The sequence below is a fragment of the Musca autumnalis genome, unplaced genomic scaffold (assembly GCF_047663935.1).
Source record: "Musca autumnalis isolate F117 unplaced genomic scaffold, ASM4766393v1 scaffold_1, whole genome shotgun sequence".
Classification (NCBI taxonomy): Eukaryota; Metazoa; Arthropoda; class Insecta; order Diptera; family Muscidae; genus Musca; species Musca autumnalis.
In genome coordinates this window covers 131761620-131787770 of record NW_027411644.1, presented here as the reverse complement: position 1 = coordinate 131787770, position 26151 = coordinate 131761620, and the positions used below count along the sequence as shown (strand labels likewise).

General features: G+C 35.9%; 2 protein-coding genes across 5 annotated transcripts in view; one reads left to right on the top strand and one right to left on the bottom strand.

Moving 5' to 3' along the window:
- The window catches only part of Snap25 (Synaptosomal-associated protein 25kDa), a 762009-nt gene that overhangs the window by 76268 nt on the left and 659590 nt on the right, over positions 1–26151 (top strand). The window lies entirely within an intron of this gene.
- The window catches only part of LOC141406761 (ATP-dependent DNA helicase Q4-like), a 92070-nt gene that overhangs the window by 60534 nt on the left and 5385 nt on the right, over positions 1–26151 (bottom strand). For 3 of the 4 annotated variants that reach the window (XR_012413504.1, XM_073992770.1, XM_073992779.1), the window contains exons 2-5: positions 23620–23736; positions 23451–23543; positions 18777–23384; positions 18565–18721 (exon numbers count right to left, since the gene is read on the bottom strand). The exons of the other annotated variant lie outside the window; for it this stretch is intronic. The gene's annotated coding sequence lies outside the window, so the exon portion shown is untranslated. The remainder of the gene's footprint in view (positions 1–18564; positions 18722–18776; positions 23385–23450; positions 23544–23619; positions 23737–26151) is intronic. 4 annotated transcript variants of the gene reach the window in all.

Genomic DNA, 26151 nt, shown 5'->3' with positions numbered 1-26151 from the left:
GGTGCTTTCAATTCTCTTACATCTTTAGAAATTGTAGAAAGAATAGAAATCATCTCTGCTGATACAGAGAGACAATCGTCACAATTAAAAACAACGTTTAAATTTTGACTTAACAAATCAGTATGTTTTTAAGTTAAGTTTGCAACGTTTTTTGTGGAGGATCCATTTCGCACGTCTTTACAAATCAAACAACAGAGACTTAATGTTTTGTATAAAATAAATAATAATAAACGTTGGAAAAAAATAAATAAAAACCAATACATATCCAAGCTGTAGGACATCCTTTACGTCACACTAAAAAAAAAAATAATAACCTCTTGACATGAGCTCTTCTATGAATGGTAAAATTCACCTATAATATAGGTGCGGGCCAATAGGCCGAAACTCAGTCAACCAAAATAAACTAACCCATGGAATGAATATGAATAGTCATTAGAAGTATATGAATATTAACAAAGAAGTAATGAACAGATCTTTTTTTCTCGAAGTAAGGGGAGAGTTGTAACGTGACCGCTACAAAGTTTGAGCTACCTACACGCCCGTTTAATTTTTTTATTATAATGAAATTATCACAATAAGTTAATTCATAAAATAAAGCCAATGCTGGTTCTATTCCATACAGCTAAACCCTTATTATCAATAATAATTAATAAAATAAAACCAATACTGGTTTTATTCCATTTTACATACATTCCCCTATCAAGTATTTCCTTAATTCACTTAAAAATACCCATTAGCACTACCCATCCTAATACACGTTTTACCCTCAGTACCTGGACAAAACTCACAGAAACCACACACAACACACCAAACTTGTGCCAACAACAACAAACATAAGCCAGTTGCCCATTCGTCAACACCACCCACCCCAGCATACGTTTGGCACGCACACCACACATCACTCTTGTTGACAACGCACTCCAATTTCGCTCCACAATTCACACTGCAGCTACTATGTAAACATTGATTCTGGTGCATTTCTTGAAAACCTCACGTCACAAGTGCTTCGCATTTACATTGCAAACGCATATATGTATATAAGATGTTCATAGTTTCACCATTGAGTTTGTCGAGAACCAGAGTTAGTACAAGTGAAGTGATGTGTGGTGTAGTGACACACCTCTTGTGGAGAAATTTGTTTAAATCAAGATACCTTTTACTTTTTGAAATTCTTATTAATCAAATATTTTTAATATGTTTCATTCGAGAATTTTTTAAGTTTTGATGTAGCCACAACCGGCATTTGCTTTTGTTAATAAATTTTTATATAAATAAAAATAGTTGAACGCTGTTTTATCTATCTACCACGAACCATAAATTGGTGACCACGACGTGATCCATATCAATATCTGTTATTCGTTCTCCAAACAGAGGAGCAGGAGATTCAGCAGATCCAACAATGCCCCCACCGCAACAAGCCATTGGAAATGCACAAAATGTTATGGATGGATCAAATTCACGTTCTCAAATAGATGCAGCTTTCCTCTATTTTGGCAAAAGAATCCAAAGGTTTGGTTATTTCAAGTTGAAACAATTTTTAACCTTCAACGCATCACATCGGATGAATCCAAGTTCCGTTATCTTGTGGCGAATATTGATCCTGGAACCCTCGATTTGGTAAGCGATTTATTGGAAAGTGCTCCATCAGACAATAAATACGAGGAACTTAAAGCAATAATTATTTCGTTGTTTTGAGAATCGGATGAACGCAAATTGAAGCGACTTTTAAGCGGCCAAGTTCCGGGAGACCAGAAGCCAAGATATTTTTTGCGAACAATACAAAATTTAGGCCAGGGACAAGTCGGCGATAAGGTGATTAGATCAATTTTTCTCGAACAATTACCAGAAAACGTTCGCGCAATTCTTGCCATCAGTGAACAACAAGATGTAAACAAATTGGCTGCTCAAGCCGATAAAATCATGGACATGGTACAACCAACAACGATTGGAAGTATAAATTCTGATCAAGGCAATTCAATAACATCATGAATTGAAGCTTTGGAAAATAATTTTCAAAATATGAGTGGTCATCGTTATCGAAGCAAGAGCCCCAAAAGGCAGAAAAATTCCAAATATTGCTTGTATCACAACAGGTTTGATAATAAAGCAAATAAATGTACAGAACCATGTTCATACCCAAAAAACTAATGTTGGCATCGGGCAGTGCGGCCACCGATGTTTCCAGCATTTCCAATTCTGGCCGTCTTTTTATTACCGATCCTTTATCAAAGAAAACGTTTTTAATTGACACTGGAGCCGACGTCTCCGTAATTCCAAGGACCCTAAAAATGGCAAGTACAAATTTTCCAACATCTAAGCAATTCTTTGCAGCAAATGGTACACCCATAAAAACATATGGCACTGTAGTTCTTAATCTTTCTCTCGGTTTAAGAAGAAATTTCTCCTGGTTATTCGTCATAGCAGACGTAACCAAATGTATAATCGGCTCAGATTTTTTGAACCACTTCAACTTATTGCCTGATTTGAAAAATAAAAGATTGGTAGATGGAACAACACTTCTATATTCTAATGCACGTTTAACATCAGAAAAATCACACGGAATTTCTACTTTATCTAAATGTCAGTCGCAATATCATAAACTCTTGGAGGAATTTCCAGAGATACATAACGTTTCAATGTCCCTGGGTGCAAAGAAGCACGGAGTATTCCACCATATAGAAACTGTTGGACCACCAGTTTATGCTAAAGCTAGACTACTAGACAAACAATATAGCTCAATATAGCAAAAAAGAATTCCAGTTTATGCTTGAAAGCAATAAGTACGACCTTCAAAAAGCCAATGGTCGAATTCGTTGCATATGGTTTCAAAGAAGAATGGTGAGTTTAGGCCATGCGGGGATTATAGATTTATAAACAAAATTACAATTACCGACAGATATCCCATTCCTTTTATAACTAATTATTCTGCAGCACTTCACGGATGTAAGATTTACACGAAACTTGATTTCTGTACACCCATCAAATTTCTGTACACACTGATGACGTGTGCAAAACGGCAATAATTACCCCATTTGGACTTTCGAATTTCTCCGAATGCCATTTGGACTTCGTAATTCTGCGCAAAGCTTCCAGCGTCTCATGGATGAAGTTCTTCGAGGTTTAGATTTCGTATTTGTGTACATTGATGATGTTTTGATAGCATCACACACAGAGGAACATCTGAAGACTGTCTTTAACCGTTTTCGTGAATATGGCATTGTAATCAACCCCGCTAAGTGTGAATTTGGTGCTTCCGAAATTGACTTTCTGGGATTTCACATCAATGATTTCGGCAATACTCCTACAAGTGAGTAAGTTCTAGCAATTTTGGACTACAAAAATCCAGAAACTATAATGGATTTAAGAAGGTTTATTTGCATGCAGAATTTTTATAGACGTTTCATTCCAAATGCAGCACATTATCAGGTTCCACTTAATGCCTACATGAAAGGTGCAAAGAAGAGGGACAAACGTAAAATTTTTTGGACCAACGAAGCCGAAGAAGCCTTTGAGAAGTGCAAGGAACTTATCGCAAATGCAACTATGTTGGCACACCCTGTTGAAAACACAGAGCTCGCTCTAAAATTAGATGCATCTGATTATGCGATTGGTGCGGTTGTCGAACAAAAAGTGTCTGGGAAATGGCAACCACTTGCATTTTATTCTAAAAAATTAAGCCCAACGGAACAAAAATACAGCGCATATGATCGCGAACTACTGGCGGCACATTTGGCAGTGAAACACTTTCGATATATGCTTGAAGGTCGAGATTTCACTATATATACCGACCATAAACCACTCACTTATGCATTCAACCAAAATCCCAACAAATCATCACCAAGGCAATATAGACATTTGGACTTTATTGGTCAATTCACTACCAAAATTGTTCACATTTCTGGTGTTGACAACACAATAGCAGACGCATTATCTAGAGTAGATATGTAATATACATTCAATAGACTATGCCAAGTTAGCCGAAGCTCGGACGTCAGATGAAGAACTTAAAATACTTCCATCCACTGATCTTAAACTGCAGCAAATCATTCTTCCTGGCCTAGCATGGACAAGGATTGCAACAAATGGACAAAATTTTTTCAGATGTGTCAAAAATCAAAAATAACGAGGCATACAAAATCACAACATGGAAACTTCAATATCGTTTCAAATCGTATTGCGGTATTACATGTAGATATATTCGGACCATTGCACAGTGGTTCCGCCCGTGGACAAAAATCGAAAAAGTGATGGCGACAAATTTTATTGCGATTGAAATAAATATTCTCTAAACATATCAAATTTTTAACATCCAGCCATATTTTTGTAAATTAACAGCGGTTATATGCCAAGTTAGGTTGAAGAAGTTGTGATTTGTATGTGAGCCCTTAAGAACGAAAAACACATCCGCAAAGCATTCGTAGGTTATGAGTAAAATTATAAAAAATTGGAGAATTTTTCGTAAAAATATTGCCAATGCCATCGCCTATAAGTTTCATTTTGAAAATTGCACATATACCAATTTTCAAAATGAAACTTATAGGCGATGGCATTGGCAATATTTTTACGAAAAAACAAATTCATAATTCGTTTTCTAACTTCATTAAAAATAAATCCTTAATAAATGACTTTTTCTGCTATTTTTAATATAATTACTATTAATTTCGGTTGAGTTTTACTAATGTTGTGAGCATTTGTGAGTTTCGAATTTTTTTTAGAATGCAGGGAAAAGTCTCTAGTTTACGACTAAAAAAAGTCCAGCTGCCCCCATCTGCCACCCGCTATGTTAAACCTCTTATACCACGCCCGTAAAATCGTCAAAATTCCGAAAATCGGGAGGTAAGTTTATATGGGAACTATTCTTAAACTTGGACCTATACTGAACATTTTTGGCAAGGAGGTATTTTGTTCACTCAGAACGCAAAATGCAAAATTACAGCGAAATCGGTTGGAAAATGTGGGTAAAATCGTCAAAATTCCGAACATCGGGAGGTACGTTTATATGGGGGCTATACCTAAACGTAGACCGATATTGACCATTTTTTGCATAGAGGTATTCGGTTCACTCATAACTCAAAATGCCAAATTACAGCCAAATTAGTTGGAAAATTTCGCTAAAATTGTCAAAATACCGAAAATCTGAGGGTACATTTATATGGCGGCTATACCTAAACGTGGACCTACATTGAATATTTTTTGCAGGGTTGTAGTTTATTCACTCAGAACCCAAAATGCAAACTAACATCCAAATCGGTTGGTTAATTTGGCCAAAATCGTCAAAATACCACAAATCGGGCGGTAACTTTCTATGGGAGCTATACCGAAATGTGGACCTACATCCACTAAAAATGGTTTTCTATCTTTTTGGATTGTTGTAAACCTATGTTTAAAATTTGGAGGCGGTAGCTGTATTAGAACTATTTTTGGCACTCTTTTCCATACAAGTGGGACCACTGTGCATTGCCACCATCCGAAGGATACAACTATATCCTTACAGTTATTGACCGATTCTCAAGATGGCCGGAAGCAATACCACTACAAGACATAACATCGGATACCGTATGCAGATCTATTTATGATCACTGGATCACAAGATATGGATGTCCAAATAAAAAAAAGTTTCACGAGTTTTGCAAGTTTATCGGAGCAAAATGCCAACATACTACATCATAACATCCGCAAGCCAATGGCATGATAGAACGTCTTCATCGCACATTGAAAGCTGCATTGGTATGTCATGATAATATTCAGTGGACAAAAATACTACCGTCGTGCTTCATACAAAGAAGACCTTAAAGCATCATCTGCAGAAATATTATACGGTGAAAATTTACATCTTCCTGGAGAATCTTTCAGCGATAATAATAAAACAGAAACCGACAGCGAATTTCTAAATCGTTTAAGACATACTTTTCAAGCTTTTCAACCCCAAGAAGGTTCCAATCATAGCCTTCACAAGCCATTTGTTAGCAATGATTTGTTGAAATCAAACTATATATGGATCAGAAAAGACGGAATTAATCCATCATTGTCTTATAAATATACTGGACTTTTCAAAGTTTTAGAGAGAAATGAGAAATACTTCAAAGTGTTACTTAACAACAAAGAAGACACCATTTCGATAGATCGTCTTAAACCAGCATACTTGGAGAATTATGACATAAACGACATGGAAAAAATTACACACTGAAAGAAATCAATAAGTCTGCTTCAAAAAGGATCGCTTTTCGCTAGAAGGGGGGTAGTGTAGTGATACACCTCTTGTGGAGAAATTTGTTTAAATCAAGATACCATTTACTTTTTGAAATTCTTATTAATCAAATATTTTTAATATTTTTCATTCGAGAATTTTTCAAGTTTTGAAATAGCCACAACCGGCATTTGCTTTTGTTAATAAATTTTTATATAAATAAAAATATTTGAACGCTGTTTTCTCTATCTACCACGAACCATATGTGGCTTGATCGCAGTCGTAGCAATCTGTAAGTAACGAGTGTACTTGACCTAATCGTAGTCGGCTACGTGCTCTTTGCCACCTCGCCCGATCTTTGCCGCTCACCCGCTCGTTGCCAACTCAACCGCTCTTTGCCAGCTCAACCACTCTTTGCCAGCTCAGCCGCTCTTTGTCAGCTCACCCGTCTTTGCCAGCTCAACCGTTCTTTGCCAGCTCAACCGCTCTTTGCCAGCTCAACCACACTTGTAGTCAGCTACACGCTCGCCATTCGACGCCCGTAGTCCGCTACTCGCTCGCATCCAGTTCACCGCTTCGCCCCGTCAACGCTTGTAGCCAACCACCCGCTCGCCGTACAACGATCGTAGCCCGCTACTCGCTCGCATCCAGCTCACCGCTTCGCCCCGTCAAAGCTTGTATCCAGCTACCTGCTCGCCGTCCAACGCTCGTAGCCCGCTACTCGCTCGCATCCAGCTCACCGCTTCGCCTCGTCAACGCTTGTAGCCAGCTACCCGCTTGCCGTTCAACGCTCGCAGGCCGCTACTCGCTCATATCCAGCTCACCGCTTCGCCCCGTCAACTCGCTCGCACCCGCTTTGCCGCGTCAACGCTTGTAGCCAGCTACCTGCTCACCACTCACCCGCACCCGGCACAATCCTCGCTTGTAACCCGCTTCTGGTCCGATCCCTGTTTATCGTAACCAACCGGCATATTATCCCCGAACTAAGTCAAAATATCTGAATTTCCATCTAGACGGGATTTATGATAGTCTACGTCCGGAATATCGTCATTACGTGCGGCGTCATGAGTTTAAGACTCTCGATGACCGTTCAACGCTCGTAGTCCGCTACTCGCCCGCATCCAGCTCACCGCTTCGCCTCGTCAACGCTACCCGCTCGCCGTTCAACTTGCTTGTAACACGCTTCTGGTCCAAATCCGGTTTATCGTAACCGAACCGGCATTAATCCCCGAACTAAGTCAAAATATCTGAATTTCCACTAAAACTACTATTCATTTTACTAACACCCGAGAGTCGAATAAAGAATTGAACTTTAAAAAGAAAACTCGTGTTATCACTTAAGGTTTGTGGGTCTTTCAGTTGAGACGACTGAGCTTATCTCAGCATTAGATAAAACCACTCATTATACCTTGCACAGAAATTTAGCACTGATATCTGGCTACAATGGTCCAAACAGTTGTTTTATTTTTTGTGTAATACTCTTTTTAAGTTGGGAAGCCAAATTTCAATCGCCAACTTGGAAAGCGTTTTTCTCGAGACATGATATTTTAAGGAATATAACTCATTCTATTCTCGCTCCTGCACAACAGTTGTTTTGTTTGTTCGCTATATAAATAACGAAAAAATAGTGACAATTGAGTTGCTATGCATGACATGTATAAAACATACCGTGTTTTAGCATATTTATCTCTTTGTCCATGCTAACAGAATATCCATGGAACTTATTTTTTTTTTTTTATCTTTCAAAAATGTATCATGGTAGAACAAATACAAGGTAAAGTTAATACTACAACAAATACAACTCGAACAACAACCACAAAGGAATTTGTTTTTGTTTGTAAACCTTAGTGTCAACGTAAATGTAAACAAAACAAGGAAATGTCTATAAATTATTGGAATTTAAAAAACTAATATTTTTTCACATTTGATTGAATATTTTGGAAAACATGAATGAAAACTCGTTAGATTTTCAATTTGAATGTTTCCATATCATTCCACTAAATGCATCATTTCTCGCAGAAAGTAGAATACTTGCAAAAATGTTTCGGGTCGCTGGTAATTCATTGAAAAAAGAGAAGATGTTTCAATCATTTGCTTTTGAAAACAAAAAAGCACATGTTTATTAGGGCTTCATTCTTTTCAAGTTTAACAAAATACCACACATATTAACAAATATTGTACCGCCTCTATAAGCGATGTTTTAGTGTGCGGCATGTCGTTCGGACCTGGAGGAGGTTACATGTCAATGATATGAAGCCGTCTTTATGGGAAATAGTTTTTTTTCTGATGAATAAATTTGTTCTTCAAAAATATATATCCCTAATATACATCGAACATAGAAATAAATACATAAAATGTCGAATGGAATTTGACACTAACACTACAACCCAGTTCAGTCAGCTGGGTATTGCTGCTACCTTTTCTTGTTCTACCATGAAAATGTATGTTATTTAATATTTGTTTAAATACACCAAATTTCTAAAGTTGTAGTTGTGAAGTCTTATAGAATATTTGCCATCGGTTCTGTCATATTGTAGTGTGTCACCAACACATTATGTTGCCATACATTTAGATGTTCGATATTTTGTTTTGTTATGCTGATCAAGCGCCACAACGAGTTCATTGCTTTGTTTTTCTTTTTGTTTCGCAGCGCCACAGCGAGTTCATTACTCACTCATATGTAGGACAATGGTTTAGAGTTCCAATTGGAATTCAAGAATGTTGTAATGAGTCAGTTGGCCAATGGGATTGAAGAATATCCCAATAGTACATTCATTGAGTAAAGTTCTAAAATATGAATATGAGTGAAAGACTCAAATGTATGACAACATATGTGGAATATTACATATACACATACATATGTAATTGTAACGATATTGAACTCTTTTCCTATTGGTTGGGAGTTGTTCAATATCGAGTATTTTTGTGAATATTAGAGATTAAGAACTCAATGTTAGATTTAAGAATTTTCTATAAATATCAGAGGAAGAAATAAAGAAGGCAGACTTGTTTTAGAACTAGATCTGAACCGACACTTTGCTCCAATCAGCAAAGTAAAAATAAATCCTCAAGGTCTTCTTTTTACTTTACATGGCGATCCTGCCAAATCTTGCTCTGTAATCGGCAAGAGTTCCTGCGTATAATCCGCAGAAGAAGGACAACCTGCGTCAAGCCGCAGACGTCCTTGAAAAATTTTTTTTTTTGAGAAGATACTGCCATACTGTCCAGGCAGTCCGATCCAAGCCGGGATCGTGGATCAAGGAAGAAAAAGCCCACAAGCACTGACCAGATGACAGGCCCACAACCACTCTCGATAGAAGAATATAGGAGAAGGAATCAAAGGAGGACTCAAGAAGAGGACCAACACACGAGGATTCCTATAGTGAGACCGCCCCGCAACAGAGGAGGCTATACATGGCGCTTAAAGAAGGAGAAAGCCCTTCTTCTACGAGAAATTAATTCGGATCCCCCACCGCCTTGGGATCGTGCCTCTAAATTATGGTTGAGAATAGACGAGATAGAATTCCTTATAAGGAATTATCTCGACAATAGAGTAAAATAAAACGCTGCATCAATCTGCAGACGTTAGGACCAGTAAGCGCTTGCCGCTCGTGGTCACAAATTTCTTGTTTCTTCATAAGATACAATTTTTTTGAGAGATATGTAATAGAGAAGTATAATATTAAGTATTATAAAAAAAAACAATTGTCTAAAAATATTGAAAGAGATTTAAAATATTAAAAGGAAAGATATATTGTCTATAAAGAAAAAGATCCGGAATTATGGGAAGTACCCAAACAAAAATTAGCGAGGTGATCCAGGCAACCGCAAATGCTCCAACAGCAGTCAGCGTGAGCGTCGAGGTGTTAGTCTTAGTCTGTATCATAATAACACTAGTAGCTATAATTAGATACCTAAAAAAATACGTGAAAAAACAAAATAGGAAGCAACAAGCAAGAATGAGTGCGTTGCAATAAAATAGAATTTAAATAATGATGTCTTTTTGAGAAATTGTAATTAGTACCATGGATAAGGTTTTACAGTCTTTAGGTATATTAGTATCGAATGCGAAAAAGTCGTTAGGCAAACCATACACGAAGGAAACAATAGATAAGAAAAAAGCAGAGTTGGCGAATCTACAGACTGACTTTAATGAATTAGTAGAAAAAGAAAAATACGAAGATTCAGTTAAATATAGGACAAGATTTAGTGAGTTAAAAGCAGAAGTTTTAAGTTTGTTGTTGGAACACTCAGAGTTAGCTCAGCAGGTTAGAGAGAAGGATACGGTAAAACGAGAAAACAAGATGGAGACTAATGATCTGAAGACTATTGTTGCTTAAGTACCGGTTTTTACAGGTAAAAAAGAGGATTTGGAAAGTTTCACTGCTAATCTAGAGTTAGTATACGAAACAATTCCTGAGGAAAAGAAGGAATTCTTTTTTAAGTATGTTTTTTGCTCAAGATTATATAGTCGGGTCCAGAATAGGATTAAACAGAAAGGAATACCTAAGAATATCACTGAGTTATTATCTGCTTTGAAGACGGCATATAAGCCCGTAAAATCATCCAATGCTGTTTTGAACGAGTTGACTGGTTTAACTCAAAGAGATAACAACTTGCAAGGTTTCGCTAATAAAATAGAAAGTCTTGTTTCTGAGCTCAACGAGATTTAGATTTCTGATTTGGGTGAGCAATGTAGGGATGCAATCATAGCTACTAACAACCTGACAGCATTCAATACATTCTTGAATGGGCTTCAGGATCAGCAAATTGTTGCAACCATTGAGGCTAGTCGTGTATTGACATTTGCCGATGCGTTACGAATTGCGGAATGATACGTATCTCGTACAAAACAGAAAGACGTAATGTACCATAATGCACAATCTTATAGGGATAATAAACATGGTAAAAAGAAATATTACAGTAACGGTAGTAATAACAAACAATATAACAACAATAACGGTAACAATGACAGTAAGAATAATAATGGCTACAACCGAAATAAAGGTAATAAAAACAACAAAAATAATAACAGGAATGGACGTAATAACAGCAATAATAATAACAATAATTATAATAGGAATAATAATGGAAATAGGAAAAACAATAACAACTGGAACAATAATAACCATAATGGTAACAATAACAGAAGCAACAATAACTACAATAGTAGGGATTATAATGTTAACCAGGTACAAGATCAGGGAAACTTTCAAGTTCCGGAGACCCCAAGACCTTCGTCTTCGGAGAGCACACAATAAAAGACAAAAGCATTTACAGTATATCATCTAACCTCAAGAATTATGTAAGATTAAACATAGTAGATGTAGACTATCCACTTACATTTTTAATTGATACTGGTGCCGATATTTCTTTGTGTAAGGAGAAATTTTTATACCGTTATGAGGAAAATCCAGATGGTTATTGCAATTTAACAGGCATTTCGAGGGAAATAATTAAATCTTTTGGGTCAACTAATGTTAGAATAGATATAAATGGTATGGTTATTGAACATAGTGTTCAGCTAGTATCAAATGATATTCCACTTAGTACAGATGGAATTTTAGGCAGAGATTTTTTATTGAAATATAAGTGTAATGTTGATTATGATATGTATATCCTAACATTTAATTTAAATTGTGAAAGCATCACAATTCCTATATATGATAGTTCTTTCAAAATTAATCAGGTTGTTGTGCCGAAGAGGAGTGAAATCATTCTACCTTTTACCATCAATTTGGTAGAAGATGCGGTAGTATTAAATCGGGAAATTACGAAAGGTGTGTTTTTGGCTAATTCTATAATTCCGACAAATGGAAATAAGCATATCAAATTACTGAACGTTACTGACCAAGACATGACGATAGATCATATGAAATTAGAAACAGTTCCTTTAAGCAATTATGATATACTTACAGTTAACCATTCTTACTCACACAGTAGTTATACGGATGAACGTTTTGAGAGGTTAATAAGCAAAATTAATTTAGATGACTTAAATGAAGGTCATAGGAAAGAAATTGTAGCTATATTAAGGAAATATCAGTCGACATTCCATCATGAAGATGAGGATTTAACGACAAACAATTTATAAAAAAATTATAGATTACCACAAGCGCATAAGGAAGAAATAAATGCTCAAGTACAAGAAAAGTAAAGTGATCGAGCCATCAGTTAGTCCTTATAATGCACCATTGCTTTTAGTTCCAAAGAAAGGGCAGACGGATTTGAAGAAATGGAGATTAGTTGTAGATTTTAGGAAACTTAATGATAAGATTGTTAATGACAAGTTTCCATTGACACGTTTGGACGATATTTTGGTAGAGCGAAATATTTTTCGACGTTAGATATGAATAGTTCTTTTCATCAGATTGAACTTGATCCTAAGTCAAGACCACTGACAGCATTTTCGACATGTAATGGGCGTTATCAGTATACAAGGTTACCTTTTGGTCTTAAAATATCATCTAATAGTTTTCAACGTATGTTGACAATAGCTTTATCTGGTTTGGAGTCTGAAGCATTTCTTTATGTGGATGACATAATAGTTTTTGGATGTAGTTTCAAACACCACGATGAGAATCTCATTAAGGTACTAGACAGACTGAATAGGTACAATTTGAAACTCAACCCTAATAAATGTTGTTTCTTGAAACCAGAGGTAGTTTATTTAGGTCATTTGATAACTCCTAATGGAATTAAACCAGATCCTTCAAAATACGATGCGATAACAAGATATCCGGTTCCAAAGAACGCAGATGATGTAAGAAGTTTCCTAGCATTTTGTAATTACTATAGACGATTCATTAAAAATTTTGCCGAAATAACTACATGTTTGAACTCATTATCTAAGAAGAATGGACGGAACAATGCCAAAAGCCATTTGAGACACTTAAAAATAAGTTGATAACACCACCAATTTTACAGTATCCAGATTTTGATAAACCTTTTATACTAACTACAGATGCTTCTGATTTTGCTCTAGGTGCAATACTGTCGCAAGGAGAGATAGGGAATGATAGACCAATATCTTATGCTAGCCGTTCTTTGAATAAACATGAGAGGAATAAGCCAGTTATTGAAAAGGAATTATTGGGTATACATTGGGGAATTCAATTTTTCCATCCTTATCTTTACGATAGGAAATTTATAGTGGTTACGGATCATCGTCCACTTGTCTCATTGTTTTCTCATAAGAACCCAAGTTCCAAATTGACGGGAATTAGATTAGAACTATCCGATTATGATTTTGAAATTGTGTATAAGAAAGGAATTAATAATACTAATGCTGATGCACTTTCACGTATAAAAATAGACTCCAATATATTAAAAACAATGATACCTCAGAATATTGACGAAAAAGTTAAGAAATCGCTGTCGATAACACGAGGAATGAAAAATAAATTGCGCAATATGGATAAAGATAATGAGATGACATATTCCGATGAGCCTGATCAACTCAAAGTAGTGGAATGTACATCCATTAAAGATATAAAGCTAGCTAAAGAATTAAAATTTATAATTGATGTGTCGACAAAAGAATTCACTTCTGTGAACGAATTGGCCATAAGATGTAGTGATAATCCTTATTATCTAGATAATATTTTGGAGAAGCTATCATCTGAGTTAAGCAGATTGAGTATTAAGAATATCGCACTTAGTAAAAGTGACGATATATTTGAACTAATAACCCATGGGAAATTTAAAGAAAAAATGAATAAATATTTGAAAAACAGTGACGTTAGAACTCTTTTATATGAAAATCCTCGAAAAATATTTAATAAAAAAGAAAAATATGAATTGATAAAATTATATCATGATACACCATGCGGAGGTCATTTTGGAGTAAGAAAAACATTATTAAAACTTAAACAAAAATATATATGGAAGAATATGTGCAAGATGGTAAAGAAATACGTATCTACATGTAATTTGTGCCAAAGAAATAAACAAATAAAACATACCAAAGAACCATTAATGAAAACTGATACACCGGTAAATAGCTTTGATACAGTAGTAATTGACACTGTAGGACCCTTAAGACCCTCAGATAATTATAGATATATATTGACTATGCAATGCGAATTAACGAAATACATAATTGCAGTACCAATGGAAACAAAAGAAGCCAAAACAATAGCTAGAAATTTGAATGAACATTTAATATTGAAGTATGGAATATTCAAGACTCTAAAATCTGACAGAGGCACTGAATTTGTAAACGAACTGATGGATGGGATGTGTAAACTCTTAGATATAGAACAAAAGTTCTCTACACCTTACCATCATGAGACAGTAGGTTCAGTTGAAAGAAATCATAGAGTTCTAAACGAATATTTTCTTTCTTTTGTGAATAATGATAATTGGAATGAATGGATACCATATTGTGCTTTTGCATACACCATAACACCACATGTTGACACAGGGTATTCACCATTCGAAATAATTTTTGGAAAATTACCGACAATGCCAGGCGAGAAAGTAATGAATAGTGAAAAGGTATATGATACAGAGAATTATGCTAAAGAATTAAAGCTTAGGTTAAAACTTTCATTAGAAAACGCTAGAAATATAATTGAACAGACTAAAATCAAGAGAAGTTTAAATTCGTTAAATAATACGAATAGAATATATATTAAAATAGGAGATTTAGTTTTAGTTAAAAAGGAGAATAGAAGAAAAAATGAATCACCTTATCATGGTCCATATGAAATAATCAATATTGAAAATTTAAATGTTACAATAAGAATTAATAACAAAGAAAAAGTATTTCATAAAAATTTGTTAAAGAAATATCACAAGTAATCTTAAACCAAAAAATTGTATTTTATTTTAAGACTCTTACTTTAAGTATGTATGTAAACAAAAAATTATTTTATTTCCGAATACAAAAAAATATACTTAGTCCACTTAAGATCATATGTCAAAAGAACAATTTTGTAATTTTAAGTTATTCACAAAGAAACAACTTGACACCACTGAAAAGAATTGTCATAAAATGCATACAATTTGTTTATGCACACAAAAAAAATTGTATACATTTCTTTTAAGGGTGAGGGTGTAGTGTGTCACCAACACATTAGCTGTGTTCCAGAACTAAAAAGTTTTTACAACTTTTACGACTTTTACACATTTTACTCCAAAAACCGTTCCCGTACACAAAAAAGTTGTAAAATGTTCACATCTCTTTAAACAAAAATGGCGCTGAATGCCGCTCTCTTTAAAAACTTTTTACACGACAAATTTGGGCGAGTAAAAAAATAGTCTGATTGGCTGATACGCCGACTTTGACATTTGTTCCAGTTTTTTGTCGTATTTTCCATTTTTCCGTTCCCGAACTATTTCAAAAAACTTGTGTGTGACAACAAATTTTTTGCAGTTCTCTCTTTTACGAGTTTTACTATTAAAAAGTACGGGAACGAAGCTATTATGTTGCCATACATTTAGATGTTCGATATTTTGTTTTGTTATGCTGATCAAGCGCCACAACGAGTTCATTGCTTTGTTTTTCTTTTTGTTTCGCAGCGCCACAGCGAGTTCATTACTCACTCATATGTAGGGCAATGGTTTAGAGTTCCAATTGGAATTCAAGAATGTTGTAATGAGTCAGTTGGCCAATGGGATTGAAGAATATCCCAATAGTACATTCATTGAGTAAAGTTCTAAAATATGAATATGAGTGAAAGACTCAAATGTATGACAACATATGTGGAATATTACATATACACATACATATGTAATTGCAACGATATTGAACACTTTTCCTATTGGTTGGGAGTTGTTCAATATCGAGTATTTTTGTGAATATTAGAGATTAAGAACTCAATGTTAGATTTAAGAATTTTATATAAATATCAGAGGAAAAAATAAAGAAGGCAGACTTGTTTTAGAACTAGATCTGAGCCGACACTTTGCTCCAATCAGCAAAGTAAAAATAAACCCTCAAGGTCTTCTTTTTACTTTACAATATATAGAAGTGGTGAGTAGTTAATAAATATATGTTTCCTATTTCTTAGGAATTCTATGTAATTTGATACTTTATGTAAACAAACAAACACGTCGGTGGTACACTGAGAAGATATGTATGTGAGCATGGGAAAATCTGGGAATTCCGTCTGTCTGTCCGTCCGTGTGAGCGTGGGAAATTCTAGGAATTCCGTCTGTCCGTCCGTCCGCGTGACCGTGGGAGCTTTTTGGAATTCTGTTTGTCCGTCCGTCTGTCCGTGGGCATGCTGAACCATGTCCACGATCAACGTGGGTGGTTCTGTTTGTCCGTACGTAGGCATGTACGTATGACGGTGGGAACTTTTTGGAATTCCGTCTATACGTAAGCATGCTCAATCGTGTTTATGATCGTCGTGTGGGGTCGTGTTTGTCCGTCCGTCTGTAAGCATGTTCAATCATGATTTAAATTAACGTCTGTCCGTCCGTTTGCCAGTTCACTGATCTAATTTTCCAATGTTGTGAAATGAATGAGTCATCATCAGTTAGGTTTGAATAATTATGAATGCAACTGTACAACAAGAACTTCTTTGAGTGCATAAATCAAAACGATCCTAATGACTTCGATGGATCTTTTAGATTTGTTTATTTCAGAAGCCATATTAAGAATCAACAAAGACTTGAATATTGAATTGAAGGAATGGTTTGTGATATTAAAGCATATGTGGGGCGTTCGTATGTTTGATTCTTTGTAGTTATGAGGAATGTATGGCATTATGTTGCAGCACTTTGTTATGAGTAAGAGGTTGAAAGGGGAACGCATCGAATGCTTTAAGATTTGCTTTAAGCTAGAGCATTAACCATATGTTTGTATGAATGTTGCCACTGTTAGCATTTGTAACAAAAAGGATCTGCAACCCTTCGATTGAGGCAATGACCATTGCTAAGGCATGGCACTTGTTTAGTTCTAAAAACGCATGAAATGCTCATTAAGATTTGCACATGTAGGTTTTCACGATTTGCTAGAAACGGTAAGTCTTATCGATATGGGACTAGAGAAAAATTTATAGCTGTGAAAATTCTGTACAAGATTGGCTTTCGTAATTTTTTCTAGGTTGTACCATTGTCCCAATTTGAACTTCTATATTCCAAAAATGGTAAAACCTACGAAAATATCATAAAGGACAATCTTGTGTGGAGAATTTTCTCTGCTACAACATTTTCTTTTACATGTATGTTTGTGTGTATGTCGTTTGGTTCTTTTGCTTTGAAATGGATCAGCAATCACAGCAGCTTAAGTCAAACTACAAGTATCTGGGGTAACTACTGTGCGTTTTTGTGTATGTTGTTTGACTCTCATATGAATTCGATCGATCTTCTCGATTTGTTTATTATTATTCGACGAGGTGACAAAGTCTTGAATATTGGATTGAATTCTTGGCTACCTTAAATTGATTTGGATATGAATGCAAATATGATTAGGGGTATTATGGGGAAAGGGTAATAGCTGCGAAAAAAATCAATGTGTACAAATAAGAAATCGATGACCATTGTTGAGGCATTATGTTTGTATGTATGCCATTCAGTTTCCTTTAAATTTATGAGAAAGATTATTTTAATAATCATCATCATGATCAGAATAAAAAGATATTCTCCATCCTCGTCGTTGCTTGAGTCATCTTGATTATTATCTTCTTCGTACTCTTCATCGCTTGCAGTGATTTCGTTTTTAATATCTTCCTTATGTTTCTTGATACTGAAAAATTGTGATTTCTCATATACATGCATATTTTTTGTCTTGGGAATCATGTACTTAGACGTATTTTCACTTTTTGTTTTAACTAATTTGTTTAATTCATCTGTTATAATTTTGGAGTTATTTTTTAATTGCGTTGTTCTTGCTTGTTCTCCCCTTTTAATATTTTCGAGTTTTCTTTTCAAAATATTGCAGGATTGAACCAGTCGTTTCACATTTCTTCTTCCATTGTTAGAGTTCTACTGTTAAATGTGGATATTGTTAAATTTTAAATAGTGTATCTCTTGATAAACATAAACCCAACCCTAATCTGAAACTAACCCAACCCAAAACCTAACCTGAACCCAACCCAAACATAACCTAACCTGAACCCAACACAACCTAAGCTGAACCCAACCTGAATCCAAACCTAACCTGAATTCAACACAACCCAAACCTGAACCCAACCCAAAAACCTATCCTGTACCCAACCTAAATCTAACCTGAACCCAACCCAACCCAAAACCTAACCTAAACCCAACCCGACCTAACCTGAACCCAACCCGACCTAACCTGAACCCAAACCTAACCTGAACCCAACTCAACAGCATATGCATTTGTTCAATCTTTAATATTTTACAACTTTGCCTAAATATTCATGAATGTTCATAACATTACAATCACACAGATGTGTATTCACCTTTTATATTGTTTATTATCCATGGATCATTTTCATCCAATGCCAATACGTTTTGTGCTTCTGGTATATAGGGATAATCTTCTTCTGAATTCTCCAAAGGTTGCTGTGTTCGGGTTTCGTTCTCCTTTTCTTCGGCATCGGTTTCCTATCGCCGAGACTGTAATGTTCAAATTAACTAATAGTAATCTTTCTAGGATGAATACTCAACCTACCTTAGGCCTTGTTCAACTTGAAACTGGAAGATAGTATGATGGAAAAACGAAAAACGATTATTGAACTCATTGTTGGACTATGGGAGCCTTCGATTGTGCTAACAAACAGTCGGGTGTGGGGGGATCAAGGATCAACCCTTAAATATCACAGTAGGCTCTCCAGGTGTTAGACGGAGTATCAGCCTCTGTACCCTCCCAACCGTGGTCCCCAGGCATTCATGTTTGTTGAGACCCCAAAATCAACTTTCTTATACCCCCTAGTCTACCTCACCATCGTAAGAAAATAATTGGTAAATTAGCACTTCATGTTGTTAATAACAATCTATATTTAAATAAGTGTAGGATTGCATTGAACAAATAAATAATACAAAACAAGTGAGAAAAGGCTATAGTCGGTACGGGGCCGACTATGTGATACCCTACACCACTACCTCTGTGCATAATCTTTTCACTCGAAAACATTTCTTTTAGGGAGATACGAAAGTTTTCACCTATCTGGCTTTTATACCAAATGGCTTAAGGCGAACTGAGTCCTTGGCTTTCCTTTTTCACATATCAAAAAATGTTGTCACGGCGTGTTAGCGTTCAAACCAAAACTCTTAACTTCAAAGGCAGCGCAAAAAAAAGCGTTTGTCGTGAAGAAAATACATTTCTGTGGCCAAGTATCCGCGTAAATGCATAAAACACATTTGCATTTGAAAAACGATAAGTTCTAGGACAGAGAAGTCATTACATAGTCGATACGTCCGAAGATTTGCTTTACCACCAATGAAACCAGGTAACGTAATTTGGTGACTATGTGGGTTCGAGTCCTTGGCTTTCCTTCTTCACTTGCAAATAATTTCCGATCATTAAACTTAACTCTAAACGAGAAAATTAATAAAAATCATTAAAAATGATCTTCGCCCTAACAGCCAAAATTTCAAGAAATAAAAAAAAGGCTGAGCCCGGTTCGGATTTGAACCCACGTCCTTGAAAACATATCAAAAAATGTTGTCACGGCGTGTTAGCGTTCAAAGCCAAAACTCATAACTTCAAAGGCAGCGCAAAAAAAGCGTTTGTCGTGAAGAAAATACATTTCTGTGGCCAGGTATCCGCGTAAATGTATAAAACACGTTTGCATTTGAAAAACGATAAGTTCTAGGACAGAGAAGCCATTACATAGTCGATACGTCCGAAGATTTGCTTTACCACCAATGAAACCAGGTAACGTAATTTGGTGACTATGTGGGTTCGAGTCCTTGGCTTTCCTTTTTCACTTGCAAATAATTTCCGATCATCAAGCTTAACTCTAGACGAGAAAATTAATAAAAAAATCATTAAAAATGATCTTCGCCCTAACAGGCAAAATTTTAAAAAAAAATAATTAATATTTAATTTTATATTTGACTACTATCGACATCACCAACATCAATAGGCTTCTATCTCTGTGAGAAAATTTTTTGATCATCTGACCAAAATTCCGACCTGTAGTGTGATTGCAGAAAAAGTGGAAAAAAGGGATGCATTACCGTCTATTGCGATATCACTATTAGTTGACCACCTACGCTAACCTACTTTGCATAATTTTAAAGATGGGATTTTCTACTTTCTTAGTCAGGCTTTGCTTTTAGAAGGTCCCCCAACCAAAGGTGTGATATCTGTCATTATTATTATTTAATTAATTAAAATATCTTCTTAATTATTATTAAAATATCTTCGATGTTTGACCGCCTACGACAACCTACGTTACATTTTTGTAAAGGTAATATTTTCTATTTTCATTGCCAGCTTTTGCCTTTTGTATACCCCTTATAGACGCTGAGATTTTTGCTTTGGAATAAAATGTTGACTTTTTCTCCAAATAAATTTTGCTCATTCCGACCCCTAAATATTACCCGATCGTCACAAAAATCAACAAGATTCTTCCTCTGTGAGACCTCCATTAACCCTCGAAATTTCGTGACGATCCGATCCAAATTGCGACCTGCAGCTTGATTTCCAAAAAAATGGAAAAATGGGAATTATTACCCACTATTGCGATATCTCCGTTAGTTGGTCACCTGCGCCGACCTAGTTTGCATCATTGTAAAGACGTGATCTTCTACTTTCATAGTCAGACTTTGCTTTTGGAAAGTCCCCAACCAAAGCTGTGATATTCGTCATTATAATTAAAATCGCAAAAATTAAAAGTTGAGTTTTATTTGCGACTATTGTGATATCTTCGTTGTTTGATCACCTATGAGAACCTACTTTACATCATTACAAAGGTGATATTTTTTACTTTCATTGTCAGGTTTTGCTTTTCGTAAACCCCATATAGAAGCTGAGATATTCGCTTTGGAAAAAACGTTGTCTTTTTATCCAAATACGTTTTTTGCCCATTACGACCCCTAAATATTATGCGATCATCACCAAAATCAATAGGCTTCTTCGTACGTGAGACCCCCATTAACCTCTCTTCGTGACGATCCGATCAAAATTGCGACCTGTAGCGTGATTTCAAAAAAAATGGAAAAATGGGATGTATTGCCGACTATTGCGATATCTCCGTTAGTTGGTCACCTACGCCGACATAGTTTGCATCATTGTAGAGATGGAATCTTCTACTTTCATAGGCTGGCTTTGCCTTTGGAAAGCCCCAACCAATGCTGTGATATTCGTCATTATAATTAAAATCGCAAAAATGAAAAGTTGGGTTTTATTTCCGACTATTGTGATATCTTCGTTGTTTGATCACCTACAAGAACCTACTTTACATCATTAGAAAGGTGATATTTTCTACTTTCATTGCTTTTGCTTTTGGTATACCCTATATAGATGCCGAGATATTCGCTTTGGAAAAAAACGTTGTCTTTTTATCCACATAAGTTTTCTGCCAATTCCGACCCCTAAATATTATCCGACCATCACCATAATCAATAGGCTTCTTCCCCTCCGGGACCCCCATCAATGCCCAAAATTTCGTGACGATCAAAATTGCGACCTGTAGCGTGATGACAAGGTTTAGATGGACAAACGGACGGACACACATAGCCAGATCGACTCAGCTCGTCGAGACATTCATTGGTATATATAAGTATGGGTCTACGACCATTATTTCGATGCGTTACAAACTTTTTGGTCAAAACCAACTTATAATACCTTCCCACATAGTGGTGTAGGTTATAAAAAGAAGAATATGCATACAAATAATCATATTCATTAGTAATGGTAGTATAGATGGTGTATATACAGTTATAAATCAAAAAGGAGAATTATATACGTGTACAATATTAGAGTTTTGATTTTCTTCAAATTTCAATTTAAGGTTGGAATATGGAATTTTCTTCCGTTTGATATAATAATAAATGATATAATAGAAACCAGTTTTTGGGTCAAAAGTAATGTTTTTTGTGGAAAGAAATTCATGCAAATGATTATATAAAGACTTGGATGTAGTATAAATAAATCTTGATTTACATTACGAACAGAAAATCGGAGATTGGAATTATAGGCGTTGCTAATAATGGAACTGTTGTAGAGTTGAGTATTTTTATAATTCGATTTTCTTTTTTTTTTGTATACTGATTTTTGATCGAATTTATCGGAATGGAAGTTTTAAAACAAACTAATTTGGAGATTGGAGTTAAATTTTTTTGATACAAATTGTTCTTATTTTTGTTTTTAAGAAAGGATAAGCCGAAGGATATCATCTTTGCCACTTTACACACTGCTTTTCTTATGGAAAGGGTAGTTTAATTAGAAATTATAAAGGATTCGGGATTATAGGGGGAACTGATGAGATCCTTTTGCTATTATCCTTGTTGGTCTACTCCTTTTTATATATGCAAATATTTTAAAGATTAATGTTTTTTCTATTTTTGGAACTCACTTTTGTTTATTTTGTTTTTGTTAGGACTATTCTTTTATCCTTTATTTACCTTAAAACTCCACTTTACTGCGATCATCGAGGCCTCGATGAACGTTCATGTATGTATGTTTTATGTTTCGAAGGATTTGCGTTTGTGTGTTTGTATTGTATGTAGATTTAAAATGTTTGCATATTTTAAGGATAATTTTGTGATGTCGATACTTAATTGTTTTGTGAAAATTTTAAATATTATAAATAATTTCTGATCGGTGGCGGGGTTTGAACCCACATTGCTGTGATTGATCTTAACAAGCAGTGACCTTAACTGTCTGGGGTATCGAGCGGTCGTGTTGATTGGTGTTTATTTGATGGTTTTGCAGGCTGATGGGGTGCTATTTTTAGCATGCGCCAAGAATGGGAGATGTTTTGTTGAGGAATAGCCAGACGCTAGCTGTTAATTTCCTCACGTGGTTGCCTTCGTTCACTGGCCGATATGTGTTTAAGTGCAACCTGTACTTGAACTTAGTCAGCCACCTTTGTTAACGCTTGAAAAAATTCTGAAGCACCAAATAACAATTTAATCAATTCCTGGCGGTCAATGTCGGTTGTAAGTAATGCATTTGAATCTTTGTGTGGAACAAGTGGCAACACGGGATACTTGGCCAAAAGTCAAAACGAGGATCGGGTTTGAAATTAAATTCGATTCGCACACCAGCAAAACGGGACTCCTCATTCACGGCTGAATTTATTCTTACCGCAAATGAGGAATGTGAGATCTGACAAATGGAAGAAACGATACTAACTTTAAGCAGAAATTACGGCACAGAGAGTTCACTTCTTACCTTAGCTTTTGGGTTTTGTAGTTTTTGGGGATACAGTAGCAAAATATTGGCGATATTATAAAGACCACTTTGTGAAATTACTTGTGGCGAGGCCTGATAATAAATTTAGAATATAACTAATTAACACAAACACGTCATAAATGTAATCGGAAAATCATATCACAAATACCTTGTTATTTCCTTTACACGACACTTCAATCGCAATTTTATATATTAATTTCGTTGGAAATATTAAGGATTGTGCAAATAGTAATGGATTTAAAATCTTAATCGACTTTTATGATAGCTATGTAAAAAAAACTTTATGAGCGGTTTCTAATTCTGACGGTTTTTTTAAGGAAAAGCACTTCGTCGTTGTTTATTTGACTATCACAAATTACGTTTATTTTCACCACCTACAAAGCGATTGAGTTATGAGAAAACTAAACGAAAAAAATAATAATGTTGTCCGTCTCAACCAACACATTTGGCTCAAGTTATCACTACCACATCGGAAAGATTTTTTTGTTAATACTTCAAGGTCCCCAATTTAACGGGAATACGACAAAAAGAGAAAAAATAAAATAAAAAAGAAAACGATACGGTCTTGGCCAGTCTCGAACCCCGGACGCTATGTTCCGCAACCAGGAGTTCTTCCTTTGCGCTACCTCGGAAGATGTGGGCGGTTTGACTAAAGCCTAACTTACGTTGTTAGGTGATGCTTAGACTATTTTTTATTGCATGCTATAATCTATTAATGGAGTCGGAAGAGGAAAAATATAATTTCGAAAATGTTTGACTTCCCAGCACACACTTTTGCATATGATTTGAGAAGGGGCAACGTTTGTTTTTTGTTTATTGGGCCATCATTTACCACAAAACCGAGTAATATCGATGCTATGGATGACGATATTAATCAGAATATGGACACAAATTATGGTCGGATGTCCTTAGCGTGATAAGTTCCCAGGAGCTTACCATCGAGATCTTCCAGCTCATAATATACATTGCCCACTTTTTTCTAACTTTTGCTGGGAGAAAAATTGGAGCCAGCTTAGAATTAAATTTTCTTTCGGCATTGCTTTGTGCAAAATTGCGTCTGAATATGAGTTGACCTGTTGTAAAAGTTATAGGTCTCGTACGCAAATTGTACTGATCTCGGAAAATGTTATGGGCTTCCATGATATTCTTCTTCAATTCCTTGCGGATTATTTGTAGCTGGTCCTGTCTGTCACGAATGTATGTGGGTTCATCTAGCATTTTTATGTTCTTCAGCAACGAGTAAGTGTCTGCGTGGGTAATCATATTGAACCCAAAGGTGCAAAATAGGGTGAACATTTGATAGATTGATGCATGGAATTTCTCAATGCACTACTAATATGTGATAGATTTCATCCCACAATCTCTGGTCACTTTTCAAGTATGCTCGTATACTGGCTATAATCGACCTGTTAACGCGTTCGGAAGCGTTAGCTTGCGGTGAGTATAGCGCGGTATAAACGTGAGTAATACCGAATTTCGTTAGGAAGCTATTAAAATCGTTAGATTTAAATTGGCTTCCGTTATCACTGACGACCTGCTCCGGGACTCCGAAGGCATGGAATATATTCTTGAGAAGGAAGTCTTGAATTGGGGCCGCAGTGAACTTTTTTAAAGGACATAGCCAGTGATATTTTGTGAGGTGGTCCAATACTATGAAAATACCAATGCATCCGTTTTTGGACCTTGGATATGGGCCTAAATGTCCACATATAATCTTTGGAAAGGTCGTATTATGTGAACTGGATTACCCATACGGGGCTTAAGAACACAGTTTGGATATTTAGTTCTTTTGCAGGTATCACAGTTGCGTACGTATTCTCGCACATCGGTCACCATACCTGGCCAGAAAAAATTACGACGTAGTAATTGTAAATCTTCCCCATCCCCCCGTGAGAAGCCACTGGAGAATTGTGGAAGCGGATTACTAATGATTGTCTCATTTTTTCTGGGATCCATAGCTTCCAAGCAAAGCTTTCTTGAGCTGGATCACCAGTGTAGTGGTCTGTACGGATATATACATATTTTTCCAGGATTTTTAGATCCGGATATTTTGAAGGGGTATCTTTAACTGTTGGTAGTCAGCGTCATAAAAATGAGGTGACGATAAGTCTATTTCCGGTTCTATGTCTTCCAACGCGGAAATCTCATCAATATGAATCATCGATAAAGCATCGATCACGATATGGTCTTTGTCCTTACGATGGCTTATCGAGAACTTATAGGGTTGTAACTTAAAAACCCAACGGGCCAACCTCTCCGTCAAGTCAGGTTGTTTCATGAGCCACAAGAGTGAGGAGTGGTCGGTAACGACCTCAAAATCTTGTAATTCAAGATAACACCTAAATTTCTTTATGGTTTCAATGGCGGCAAGGCATTCCCGCTCCGTCACGCTATAATTGCGCTGGGCGGTGTTCAATTTCTTGGACATAAATTCAATCGGCTTTTCATGTCCCCGTTCATCAAGCTGAACCAACACTGCCCATATGCCATAATCCGACGCATCACAATGTAAGTAGAATTTCTTTGTAAAGTCAGGATTAGACAATACGGGTGCCGTGGTCAACAGAGTCTTGATGGTCTCAAAGGATTTTTGGGATCTCAAGGGTCTCAAAGGATTGTTTCTGAGATTGGGAAGGTAATAGAGGAAAAGTTTTCTATAAACCTTCGATACCAACCGGCA